Source organism: Saccopteryx bilineata, chromosome 1, assembly GCF_036850765.1.
Source record: "Saccopteryx bilineata isolate mSacBil1 chromosome 1, mSacBil1_pri_phased_curated, whole genome shotgun sequence".
Classification (NCBI taxonomy): domain Eukaryota; kingdom Metazoa; phylum Chordata; class Mammalia; order Chiroptera; family Emballonuridae; genus Saccopteryx; species Saccopteryx bilineata.
The window spans coordinates 301,348,544-301,362,833 of record NC_089490.1 but is presented as its reverse complement, the minus strand read 5'-3'; positions in this window follow the sequence as shown (position 1 = coordinate 301,362,833).

The window sequence follows — 14,290 nt, the reverse complement described above, 5'->3', positions numbered from 1 at the left end:
CCCTCCCTTCCTCCCTTCCTTCCTTCCTTCTTCCCTCCCTCCCTCCTTCTCTCTCTCTCTCTCTCTCTCTCTCTCCCTCCCTCCGTCCCTCCCTCCCACCTTCCTTTTCTCTCTCCCTCTCCCTCCCTCCCTCCCTTCCTCCCTTCCTTCCTTCCTTCTTCCCTCCCTCCCTCCTTCTCTCTCTCTCTCTCTCTCTCTCTCTCCCTCCCTCCATCCCTCCCTCCCACCTTCCTTTTCTCTCTCCCTCTCCCTCCCTCCCTCCCTTCCTCCCTTCCTTCCTTCCTTCTTCCCTCCCTCCCTCCTTCTCTCTCTCTCTCTCTCTCTCTCTCTCTCTTTTCTTGGCAGTTCAGATGGGTTGGAAGGAGCAGGGAGGGTGAGGTTGGGTGGCATCAGGGAAGGCAGCCAGATGGGAATCCAAAGCCACTGTGGCAAAAATGGCCGCTGTGTACACATCTATTTCTCTTCTGCTGGGGCCCCTGGTTTGTGTGTCTTTCTCAGACTTCCCTGGAACTCTGATGGCATGGAACTGGGGGTAGCTGTAAGGTGCCTACTTCCAGGTGTGGCCCTTAAAACTTCTTCTCCATCCTTTACTTTCTCCTCTGGTGTCTGCTGAATGCCGACATCTAGTATTTCACTCAAAGTCACTTTGAGGAAGGCAGGGACCCCACAATCTCTAGAGCAAAACACTCCTGCCCATCTCCTCTTGTAGATGGCACTATCTAGAGTTTGAGTGAGAAAAACTTTCATTGCATTACATCATTGAGTTTCTGGGTTTATCTGTGATAGCAGCTGCTTATGAATGTAAGCAGCCTTACTGCTATAAAGCACAAGCTGAACCTTAATGTTTGCATTGGCATAATTCTTATTCTTTCTTCTGGTGGGTCTAAATAAGAATCCAACTTATTTTCAGAAGTTGATAAAATTGGTTAGTCTAGGGGGTGTCTTCATGGCCTCCCTGACATCCACATCCCTTTCTCTTGGTAATTATCCCAGTTATGTTCAGCTCCCCAACCCTTGTCCACGCTGCCCAGTGCTTGAGGGGAAGCTGACCCCACCCACCGCTCCATGGTTGGGCCCAGCTGGCCTGGGTATGGCCTGGCTTCTTTGCTGTGGGGATACAGGCCAGTGTGAGTCCTGGCTTTAGGGTTTGTTCAGGAAAAGCACTGCCCAGTGCTGTGCTGCAGTGGGACACCGGCAGATTTGCTGCGGTTGCTTGCTAAGATGCATCTTCATTGTGAGAGAGCCACAGCACCTGGTCACTGATGAGCCCACATTCTGAAACCAGAAAGCCAACATCCAGGTCCTGTCTGAGCAATGAGCACGGGGCATGGCCTGCTCCCAGACCTGAGTTTCCCGGTCCCCAGGCAGCCATGTCCATATCAGGACTCATTCATTACCATCTTTACCATGCTTCTAAAGTCACCGAGAGTCCTAACTAAACATGCTATCTACTGAAAGTGTTAGAAACCCCAACTGCAAACAATGACAGATTTATTTGATCATGTAACGAAAAAAGGGTAGTGGTGGAACTGGGTTCAAACTTGGCTCTTGCCCCAATTTTTTGGGGGTGCTCTTGCCATACTGTGTCTTCTTCAAGCTGATATCCTGCAGTAATCCCAGGTCTTATAGCCACAGACAGGAGGGAGGTGATGCCATTCTGATTGATGTTTTCGGCCTTCTTGAATTCTTTGGGCACTTCCCTGTAGACATCTTAGTTTACTCCCATAGTTAGCTCCTCACATTCATTGTTTGTATGTTACTATTTAATTCTCAGAAGAGTGACCGTATTTCCAAAATTTCCAAGTTCTTGGGTACAAGGGGTACCTTTCTGTGACTCTCATGCATGGCCGACTCAGGTCATGTTCTCTCCCTGACTGATCATCCTCTGCCATGGCTTGAGCCATCACCTGTCAATTGATGACCTCAAACCCACAGCTCCAGGGCAGACTCCTCTCAAGTCTCATCACCATCTTCTGGTTTCAACTACCTGCTGTGCAGCTCTCTGTGCACATGGGGCACACACCTAAAACGTGAAATGAGCACCCAGTGGGGACTCCTCCCTGCTCTTTGGCCAGTGTTCTCTAGCTCAGTGATGAGTTAACTCAAGCTTGAAACTTCAGCACCATCTTTGTCCTGTTTTTGTTTTTGTTTTTGTTTCTTTCTCAGACACATCTGATGGATTACCAAGTGCTCTGTGACATTTCCTAGGTGGAGTGTTAAATCTTTGCCCTCTTCGTTAGCTTGGTGGTCATAATTTTTGCCCTACTTATACTTCTCTTTCCCCTGGACTATGAGGGTAGTTTCCCCGACTGGTCCCTCCACTGCTGATCTCACCCCTTTTGAATCCGTCCTGCTGACAACTCCTGATCAACCTTTCAGCAATACAACTACTCATTTCTTGGTGTAAAATCTCTCCGTTGGCTCTCCATTACTGCTAGAGCATAAGATCCAAATATCCTAGCCTGATGTTCAAAGCTCTTCACATCTGGCACTGGCTACCTTTCCCCACCTCTTCTACACAATACCCCTCACACTTTGCCTTTTAGGAGTGCTGAGTTATTTGCTCTTCTCTGAGTACATGTTGCTATATTTTAACTAGTGACTTTCCTACACACTTAACTCCCTGCCTAAGATGGCTATTCTCCACTCTTCTATGTATTTATTTATTTATTTATTTTGTATTTTTCTGAAGTAGGAAACCGGGAGGCAGTCAGACAGACTCCCGCATGCGCCCGACTGGGATCCACCTGGCATACCCACCAGGGGGTGATGCTCTGCCCATCTAGGGCGTCGCTCTGTTGCAACCAGAGCCATTCTAGCACCTGAGGCAGAGGCCATGGAGCCATCCTCAGCACCCGGGCCAACTTTTGCTCCAATGGAGTCTTGGTTGCGGGAGGGGAAGAGAGAGACAGAGAGGAAGGAGAGGGGGAGGGATGGAGAAGCAGATGGGCACTTCTCCTGTGTGCCCTGGCCAGGAATCGAACCCAAGACTCCTGCACGCCAGGTCGACACTCTACCACTGAGCCAACCAGCCAGGGCCTTCTCCACTCTTCTGAAGTGTTGCACTCTCCCTCATTCCTTAGCCCCACTACCTGGGTCAGCTCCTCAGTGCACCTTCCCTCAGCCTCATCCCACAGCAAGCAGCTTCATCCCTCCTCCCCTACTTCCTTGGTGGCACTCAGGGCACTGCCACTGTTTGTCTATATGTCTGTCTCCTGCACAGTAAGATGAAAGTCTTCCACCTCATGCCAGACACTGAGCTGGGTGCTGAGGATATGGACACAAACAATGGAGGTAACCTTCACATCTCCTTACTACAGGCTGGGTACTACTCAATGCACTTTGGAAGGTTAACTTAAAAAGCAATAATGTGTTGGGAGCTAGAGACAGGATGTGACCTATGCACATAGGGGGGTGCCCATCCCTTCCACAAGAACGTAGAAATACAGTCATTCTTCTAAGAATTAAATAACAATATATGCATAGTTATTTTTGCAAATGTAGGTGGCAGGAGAGGCAGGGCTTGAACCCAGCTCCTTTCTTTCTGCTGTGTCACACCCGCCTCACCAACTCCCTCCCGGCTTCTTCACCTGTCAAGCAGCATTGATATAATCATATCATTCCTTTTCTACTTCATTTGATTTCTGAAGAAGCTTCAATATGATGGTGATAAAAATTTTGCAGACTATAAAGCTCTATGCAAATGTGAGTTGTCAGTATGTCTATACATGTGTCTAAGTGTCTAAGGAGCTATACTTAACAATTATTTTTGCCTAAAACAGGCATTTCTTAAAGCTGTGCATCACAAAGGAAGATGCTGTTGCCCAGACAGGGTCAAAGGTCTTGGGTTGCTTCCTGACTCCTCTCGGCAACCGAGGCAGAGATCATTTGTAATCAAGTAGACCGTTTGCCTTCATTTGAAAAGTTTTAGCTCCTTCTTTATTCTTCTCGTCACTGTGTGTACCTCCAAACCTTTCCCTCTGCCCTTCAGGTGAAATGATCTGGAACTCCCAATTCCAGGTTCTTGCCCTTTGCGGGAAACCCCACAGACTCCGAGGCCTGCTGGAGGTTGCCCAGCAGGCCCTAACCAGGGGGCCACCTCTCCGCCCCAGGGACACCCTCCAGGCTCGGAGGCAGCACCCTGCCTCTCCGGGATGGTAGATTAAGCTGCAGACAGGCCCTACAGGAACGGTGTTTGCTGTGGACCCTCAGTGTGGTCTTCAGGCAACTTGTCCAGGGATACTCCAGGGCAACCCCAGGGGCCTCCCTCTGGCTGACTGCTGACTGAGGGCAGAGGGAGGGGATGTTCCTCTGGTTTGGGGTGCTGGTGGTGGAGCATCTTTTATACACACAGACTCATCCTAATCTGAGGGAGTTTGGTTGGCTAAAAAACAATGGAGAGTTGAATGTGGGTTCAGCCCAGGACAAAGAAGAGGACCTGGTCTGTGTGCAACACCACCCCTCCTCTCCTGACCTTCCCCTGGCATTGGGGGAGGGGAGGTGTAGATTCTAGGGAACTGGGGACCCTATAGGCCTTACGCTGGCGTCCCATAATGATAATTATATTAAGGAATTCCTCTCTTCTTAAGGCTCTTACTTTCTGCTTTTTCTTTTTTTAAGTTTTATTTTTTTTTACCAATTGCCATAACAACAGTACTGAGTGTGTCAAGGATAATGACACCCAAGGGTGCTGGCTCCAAGAGTAATAATTCTGAACCGCAGATCTGACTATGTCCTTTGCTCCCTTGTTTCCATTTTGTTCCTCTTCTCCCACTCGAGACTCTCCAGACTCCTTGAAGGACCTGGAAGCGACCACCCAGCTGCTCCCTCCTTCTCCGGTCTCATCCCTTACTACCCAGCACCTTCCTGTTCCAGCTACACTGGACTTCTCTCCTTGTCCTCGAATATGATGACTCCATTTGTCACTCCCAGCCCTTAGGGTGAGCCGTCTGAAACACTGACATAATCCCCACCCCCCACCCAGCTCCTTCCCTTCCTCCCGTCTCAGTTCAGACCTGGCTTCCTCCTGGACCCCCTCCTGGGTGTCAGGTCTGCCCCCTTCCCTGTGCACACTCAGCACCTCAACTAGCGTGTTTCTGAGAAAAGTTTTCAGATCTTTTATAATCACAAACCTGCTTATTTATTTCCCCGTAAGAACTGTTTTAACAGGACAAAAACTGCAGCACTCCTGACTGATAACTGAATGAATGAATGAATGAATGAATGAATGAATGAATGAATGAATAGAAACCTGTCCAGCCTGGAGCTGTCTGGGCTTTTGTGAGACCCAAAAGATGGTGACCACTACCGCCTGTACTTCCTGGTGGGGTGGTTCTTGACCCCCACCCCCTCCCCCACCATCAGGCTCCGATGTCCCCTCCTGCACAGAGCCACCGTGCCCCTGAAGGAACTCTCCAGCCTCCTCAGGGGTTCTGGGAAGCTCTGAGATTGAGTGTGTTTGTTTGACCTCTCTGTGATTGTGGGCACAAGGCTCCCCTGGGGAAGGGACTGCTTCTAGCTTCACGAAAAGGGTTGGTAGAGTTTCCCCAGGGCAGGCTTCTAACAGAGCCACTCACTTGATTTTCCCCCTATTTGGTATTTTTCTGCTTCCTGCCAGTTAACGAAATCCTTTGAGTTCTGCTGTCAGGTCTTGGGGGAGAACGGCCCTGTGGCATCCTGAAGGTTACCCTGCTGGTAGAGCTTCTGGATGGAGCAGGGGTGGGCTTAGAGGGCCACTCAGGGCTGGGTCTCCAGGGGCGGGAGTGAAACAGCTGTCCCTCTGAGCACATAGAAAATTAAAATACTGCTGACATTCTTGTGGAGACTGAGGTGACAGGCCATTGAGGAAGTTTCAAAGCCAGCCCACAAGGGAGGTAACGAAGTTACTCATAGGATGACAATAATTTAAAACAATAGATCCCCTGAAATTCCACTGTGCTGGCCTTACCCCGGCCTTCTTCTTCAGGATCTCAAACTGGCTGTTTCAAACTCAGGCCCCTGCTGCCAGCCAGCAGGGTTACAACGTGATTGGTTTTGAACTGAACAGTCTAGCGTTTGAGCTTAATGTCTGTTGGGAAAAAAACCCATACTGAACAAGCACAGGTTTGTCAGCCATTTCTTTCCAATTAAGTACGTATTTTATTATGGATGACGCTGAAACTCGGGTGTCCACAACCAGTGTCTTTAAACACAAGCTGTAAGATGTGGCCGTAATGATTGTCAGTTTGTTCTCCATCTCGGTCCTTCCGACTTGGCACGCATGTTTTTTTATCAGCTGTGTCCAGTATTTATTTTTGGTTGAGAGCTATGTGTCACCTCCAACAAGGAAGGCATAGAAAGCCTACAGCAAGTCTTTCTCGTCATACTCACTTCCTGGCTGGTAGGGGGATGTGAGGAACTCCAAAGGGGATGTGGTGGTTCCAAATATTTGGAGTCAAGATTTTGTTAAGAATGCTGGAGTCTTCTGGGTATCTGCATTAAATAACAGCAAAGTTAATAAAGAAGTAAAGAATTAGGAGCTGAATAAAGGAGTAAATAATTCTGCTCGGCCTTCTTCAGAGCAGAAGGAAGAACCCTGGGACTGGGAATAAGAAGTAAGGAGTCCTGCCTGGAGGCGTAGATCTGCGGGAGGCAGCAAAGGCTTTTGGCTGAGAAGATGAGGAAGACCAGCCTGAGAGAGAGGCCGTTCAAGGCAGGAGAGTTGGACAGACTGGGCTTGGACTGAGAGGAGAAGAAAAATGCCCTGGGCAAGGGAGTGAGGACCAGATGGGGATCTTGCCGCAGAGATGGTGGTCCCAGGCTGAACAACTCCAACTCGATGGCTGGAATTTCCCATTTCCTTCAAGGTCAAATGATCTGTCTGTTCCCAACTCTCTCTCTCTCTCTCTCTCTCTCTCTCTCTCTCTCTCTCTCTCTCACACACACACACACACACACACACACACACACACACACACATCCCAAGAGGAAAGAGAAGCTTGAGGCTTAGGGAGTTGAAATGAGCAGCCTGAAGCCACCCAGCTAATTAAATGAGGGTCAACAGAAGGGTAATTGCCTATCTGGGGTTGCATTTATGAGTGGGTAAGAGGGTGGTTCAAGGAAGCCTCGAAGAGCGACACTGGGTTTGGTGGGGTGCCCGGCAGGCAGTGGGGAACAGGCTTTCACATGCTGGCCTCTGTTAAGTTCTGATTTTTCTAGAAAAGATAAAGACTTTTTTCTTTGTAAGTAGGTAAAATTAAGAAACTCTGTAGGGAAGAATAACATGACTTCTCAAGATGGACTCAGGGTACATTTAAACCTGAGTTTATACAGATTATAGGAACTATATCTCCTACTCTCATAATGTTATGTCATAAGGCGTAGTGGGTTGAATGGTGGCGCCTAAAAAGTCTGTCCATGTTCCAACCCTTTGGCCCTGTGAATTTGACCTTAGTTTAAAACATCTTTGCAGATAGTAATTAAGTTAAAGCTCTCAAGATGAAATCCGCCTAGATTTAGACTGAGCTTTCAATCCAATGACAAGTGTCCTTATAAGAGAAAGGAGAGGGAGGTTTGGGACACCGGTACTAAAAAGGAGGTCCTGTGAAGACGGGGCGGAGGTGGGAGGGATGCTGCCATAAGCCAGGAACACTCGGAGCCAGCAGAAGTGGGAAGATGCAGGGAAGGACTTTCTTCCAGAGCCTTCAGAGAAAACATGGCCCTGTGGACACTGATTTTAGACATCTGTCCTCCAGAACTGTGAAAGAATAAATTTCTATTGTCATAGCCACCGTTTCTTACGGTGGTGCTAGAGAATTAATACAGGGAGGTGACCTTCCACTTTCTCTGTTTCTTCAGAGGCTTTAACTTCTTTCTGCCATCTGTGGGCTTCGGCACTGCCAAGGCCAAATCAGACCGTCGCTGACCACCCGGATGTTGTGGAGCAGCAGCATTGAATAATGGCTAAGAGTATAGATTCTGAACACAGTTTGTGATCATCTTGGGAAAGTTATTTATCCTTGTGCCTTGGTTTTCTCATATGTAAAGTGGGAAGAATAATTTTAACTTAACATCATAGAGTTTGCAAGAATTGAAGACCTTTATATGTTTGGAATCTCTATTTATAATCTCTATTTAGATCTCTTTAAAGTGCTTGGTCCCCATTTTCCATAGTCAGTGATTTCAGAGGCTAGTTCAATAAAACAAGTGGACATGCTAAAGCAGCGGTTCTCAACCTGTGGGTCGCGACCCCGGCGGGGGTCGAACGACCAAAACACAGGGGTCGCCTAAAGCAATGAGAATACATTCCGAATCGTAACTGTAGCAAAATTACAGTTATGAAGTAGCCACCAAAATTATTTTTTGGTTTGGGGTCACCGCAACATGAGGAACTGTATTGCGGGGTCACGGCATTAGAAATGTTGAGAACCACTGTGCTAAAGCAAAGGGTCACAAGAGCTTGCCTTCCTTGCTGAAATCCTTCAGAAAGACTGCTGGGAGACCCAGTGATTAGTAATCATGCTGAGAAAGAGAGAGCATCATCTTGACCATCTCAGTAGTGGCTGAAAAGGGGGAGGGAGTGGGCTTGTGCAGTAAGGTGGTTTTAGGAGAGAAATTATTAAGTAAGGTCTGGGCAAGGATTGGCTTTGAATTTGTAAACCCAGTGAATAAGTGGGAGTCAGTGGTCTTGTCTCTGGAACTTGAGCTGGTACAGAATTACTATTAAATCACTTTCCTATGATCTTGGCATTGAGCCTATGAGTTTGTATGAGCTGGTGTTAAAGTACTTTGATCTTAGTTTGTGGCTGTAAGACACTGGTTAACACAACCGATCTATTTTGCAAGTCATAGTAACAGCTTTTCAGCATGTGGTTTCAGTTTTATTTCCTACCTCTGAGGACAAGAGAATTTGATTTCCTAAGAGCTCCCTCTCCTTCAATTTTGTCCAGGAATAAGTCCCCAGTGGAAGCAAAAATGAACGCTTATTCCCACTGAAAGCCACCCACACCCTACCAGAGAAAGTCTAAATCTTGCTGAATTAGGGACCTCCAGGGACCTGGCTACTATGGTCAGTGTTCTGTTTGTGTTGATTTCATATAGCACAGCACTCCCACCATCCACCACCCACCACCCTCACTCACCACCTCCCCTGGCACAGCCCACTCTCCTCCACCATCACTCCACTACCACGTCCCCCACTCCACTACGCGCCCCCGTCACCACCCCCCATCTCAAACAGCACCACTTAGTAATGAACACTGTGTGCCAGGAATGGTGCTATGTGGGTTTATAACTGCTCTTTTGTTCAATTGCCTCTGCAGCTTTTGATTAGCAGTTTTCAATAAGAAAGATACTGGTGGATCCTAGCCCAGAAGTCCTGAATCAGAAGTTCTTAGATGACGGCTCAGAAATCTGTATTTTAAAAACATCCCAGAGCTGATTTAATGCATAGATAACATTCAAGAACCACATATGTCAACAGAGTTATCCTTGTTTTATAGATGCACCAAAGGAGAGGGGATTAAAAAAAACTATTTCCCCATGATCCCAGATCCCAGGTATGGCTGTATCTAAGATCAGTTTGGGAAATAATCTTAAAGAATTAACAACAACAAAAAAATTACTTCTGTTTAGTGACCTATGATTTATCTCAGTTTATAGAGGAGGAAAATTAAGCCCAGAAAGGTTAAATAAATTGTCATAGTCACACAGCTCACAGGGCAGAGCCAGGAATCATAAGCAGATACACCTCACTCCGTGTGCTGTGGTGTTTCCTGAATGCCACCATCTTCTCCGGGACACTTCTCTCAGTCTGGCCTAGGTGTTTCTTCGCTTTACAGACATACTGCTTATGTTTTTGCTTCTGTACAAGGGGAGAAATAGCTTCCCAACTAAGGAGTGCCCTCTCTGCTACCCCAGCCTTTATGAGCATAGCCTCTCCTCCTCATCACCTCCTTCCACCCCCGCGCCCCCTCCCAGCTCTCCTGTCACGCTTTGTCCTACTCCCTGAAATCTGGGCTTAAGACTTTAATATCTTTTTAAAAATACTTAAATATTTTTTCTCCTTCTTTATCTCTATTCAACCATTGCTTCCTGGCTATCTTTTTATTCAATGTATTTCTTATCTCTGTCTTTTTACAATTCCACTGCTATCGTATCCAGGTCTTCATGCTCTCTGAGTCCTTGTAAATCTCAGAAACTGACCTCATTGACCTCCAGCTTCTTCCCTATGTCATCTACTGTGATGTAAGAGAAAAATATTTACATATGTATTATATATGTCTGTGTATAAATATATATACACATACATGTATACATAAATATATATCTCTCTATATATATTTATATGCAGATATATATCTGTCCCTGGTTCCTGACACAGAGCTTCTAAAACTCTTGTAGATGCCCAAGTGAAAAGAGCATTAGGCACATCTCAGGTTCTAAGGAGGTGACTCTAGGTGGGCTCTCCAATGGCTTCTGGATAAGAGCTCCTCACTGAAAGACCAAGCCATAGTTAGAAGCTGGGAACTTTCTAGAGAGGGGAAAAGGACTGGAGATGGAATTAACTGAATATACCCACAAGATGAAACTCCACAAAAATCCTAATAATATGGGGCTTGAAGAACTTTCAGGTTGGTGACTGTAGTAAGGCACCAAAAAGCTGCAAAATTAATATTCTAGGAGGAAAGGTCAGGCTTTCCTGTCCTGTCCTTCCTTTGGGGAGGGAGGGAGAAGAATGTAGAAGTTTCTGGCTTGCAAGAACAATGGGTCATTTAGTTTTAAAACTAAAATAAAGGTTAACTGAGAAACTTCTCTTTCAATGGGAATCAGAATTTACATACCACCTTGCATTGATTGTAGTTCCTCCCCCTTCCTGGAATCTTAAGAGTAACATACCTCTAGGCGAAGGAGGGAAGATGAACCCTGAAATATTTGTAAACATCTTTGATTGTGTTAACCTTGAAAGTCTTAATGTTTCTGTGTATCCCCTAAACAAATGTTGTAAGCTTGTGCCATGATGTCATGCTCTCGCCAGCCCATGTGTGATCAAGGGTATATAACCAGCTCCTGAGATGTATTTGGCACACACAATTTGGGTCTGCAAATGCCCCATGTCAGCCATATGTGGCTAGCATATTTAATAAATCTCCTCCTTTAATAAAACCCTTCAAAATTCATCTGGACTTGGTGTCTCTACATAAACCCACAGAAGTGAGGTACAGTACTTTTCAGCATCTGAGGTATGGTACTTTACAACAGTGACAACTTTCACATTCTGGAAGGGCTATCATCCCAATTCCATGGGACAGAAACTCCTGCTTTCAGGACCCCTCCAGACCTTGTCCTGTGTCTCTTTGTCTGGCTGTTTCACCTGTATCCTTTACACATCCTTTAATCAACTAGCAAACATAAATGTTTCCCTGATTTCTGTGAGACACCCTAACAAATTAATTAACTCCCAGGAGAGGATTCTGGGAATCTCTAATTTATAACCAGTCCACTCAAAGCACAAATGACAGCTTGGACTTGCTGTTTGCATCTAAAGTGTAGAGTGAGGGAAGTCTTACCCTGTGGGCTCTGGTGCTCTCTTCAGCTAGACAGTGTCAGAATTGAATTAAGTTGTAGGATACCAGCTGGTGGCATGGAGAATTGTTTGGTGGGGTAAAAAACCCACACTTTTGGTGTCAGAAGTATTGTGAGTGTGGTGGAAGTGTGAGGGTAAAGGATAGTACAGGAGAACTGTGTTTTTTCTTACCCAGGATGAAAGGACTAATATTTTCCCAATACATCTACCCTGTACTCAACAGAAGCCTTATTCTCCAAAATACTTTTGCTGTCACTCCTGCCTCTAAAACTCTAGGATGTTCAAACTGCTCATCCATGGCTCTCTTGAAGGGGGCTCCAATGAGCCTACTGGTTCATTAAAAATACAAATGATAACAAGCCCGTTTTTGTTTTTTGAATTGCTGCCCAAACAGCAAGCGGTTTGGAAATTCCATTCAATATTTAGATTCTTACTGAAACATTAACAAATTGACTTCAACACAACATCAGTGTTGATAAAAATCAGGGTGAATTTGTACCAAAATATTTGCTCTAATTTCATTTAACACAAACACTTCTAACAGAATATTTATTGTTTCCTTTCTTATAAATCAGTTCAGTTCTATGTTATTAAGATTTTTAGCACAGTTATATCCTGTAAGTATATAAAATTGGGCCATGAATTCTAAAATGCAAATCTGTAATAAACAATAATATAAAAAAAAATCTTTGGTTCCTTCAGAAAGCATCTAAATACTAAATAAATCACTACCTCTCTCCCTACCCTCCCTTACAAATAATTACTTGTTGAATTAAGTGACCATTCTCTGATTTTTATATGTGAAAAATCATTAATATGATTTTATCTTTATTATAATGTAGAACTCTAATTTACCAGTTGCAAAACTAATTTATACACATAGTGCAAAAACCAACAGGACTTTAAACATATTTATTTATTTATTTATTTATTTATTTATTTATTTATTTTGGTAAAAAGCCATTCTCGATGTTAAAGTGACCCTAAGTAATACATAAGCAAGCTCTTTCACTTACTTTTGTCTCAAATGCTCAGAAAATCATACTTTCTTGGCCTTTTGGGCTGGATTCCAGGTTGGATTGTGTGATAGTCAGAGCTATCTAGCCACTCTAATTAATACTAGTCATTGTTATACCCTCACAATTCAGTGGCTTATCAACATAAAAATTTACATTGAGGAGGTTGGGATATTGCTATTGGCCAACTTGCTTCCAAGTGGTGACTCAGGGATCCAGCCAAGTTTTCTCTATTCTGTGGTTCTGCCAGGCTCTCCCATAGGTGCAAAAATGCATTTGACAATATTCAACACTCTTTCAAAATTTAATAACAAAAACAAACCAAAACAACAACAACAACAACAAATAAACCTTCTGCCTGAACAAGCAGTGGTACAATGGATAAAACGTTGGACTGGGCTGCAGAGGACCCAAGTTCAAGGCCCTGTGGTTTCCGGCTTGAACACAGGTTCATCCAGCTTGAGCATGGCTCACCAGCTTGGGAGCAGGGTCACTGGCTTGAGCGTGGGATCATAGACATGACCCCATCATTGCTGGCTTGAGCCCAAAGGTCACTGGCTTGAGCCTAAGGTCATTGGCTTGAGCAAGGGGTCACTCACTCTGCTGTAACCCCTTGTGTCTTGGCTTGAGCAAGGGGTCACTCACTCTGCTTTAACCCCTCTGTGTGTCTTGTGTGGTCAAGACACATATGAGAAAGCAATAAATGAACAACTAAGGAGGCTAAGGAGCTGCAGTGAAGAATTGATGCTTCTCATCTCTCTCCCTTCTTGTCTGTCTGTCCTTATCTGTCACTTTCTCTATCTCTGTCTCTCTGTCACAAAACAAACAAACAAACAAACAAAAACCCTTCTTAGTAGATTATTATTAGACAAGAGACAGGGATTTTCTTAATCTGATCAAGGATACTTCTAAAAGACCTACAGCAAACAATATAGAAAATGATGAGACTGCAGAGATATTCCCACTAAAAACTGGAACACGACAAAACTGACAATCATTGATGCTATAGCCAGTGCAATAAAACAAGAAAAAAAAATAAGAAGAAAAGGATGGGAAATAAATAAATAAACCATTCTTTATTTTCTAGAGGATATGATTGTCTACATTAAAAATCTAAGAGAATCTACAACTATTAGAGCTAATAAAAATTTTTGCATGTTTGTTGGATACCAAACCAACACACAAAATAAATAACATTTCTACCTGAAGCAAGAGCCAATCAGAAACAACATGATTAGAAAAAGTGTCCCTCACAATACCAAAAAAGTTGTATGATATCAACACATAACTTTATCAGGTTTTCTGCAAACAAAATACGTTGAGTGGATGATTTCATTATTTTCACTTTTCACTCCCCTTTTCTCTCTCTTTCCTCCCCCATTCACTTCTAGTGTTTGTGTTTACCTCCTTGGCTTTGTTCCAGAGTTAGGTCTTATAAATAGCTATTCAAGTTCTCCCCCAGGGGATGGCAGATTGTCACAGATACCAGGATCTGATATGAAGTTGTCCCTGGCTTCCCACCTGTCTGAGCTGCAGCTTACAAAAAGGTGTTCCCTATTGGGCAGCATTGTTCGTAGTAGTTTATAGCCTCATTTTTTCCACCTTGGAGGGGAGCAAGGCTTTGTGTAAATTACGCTCTTTTATCCCCAGGAACTCAACTCCCAGCCTCTATTCCCTGTTCCTGGCCCAAGCCCAACAAGCTTATCCAGGT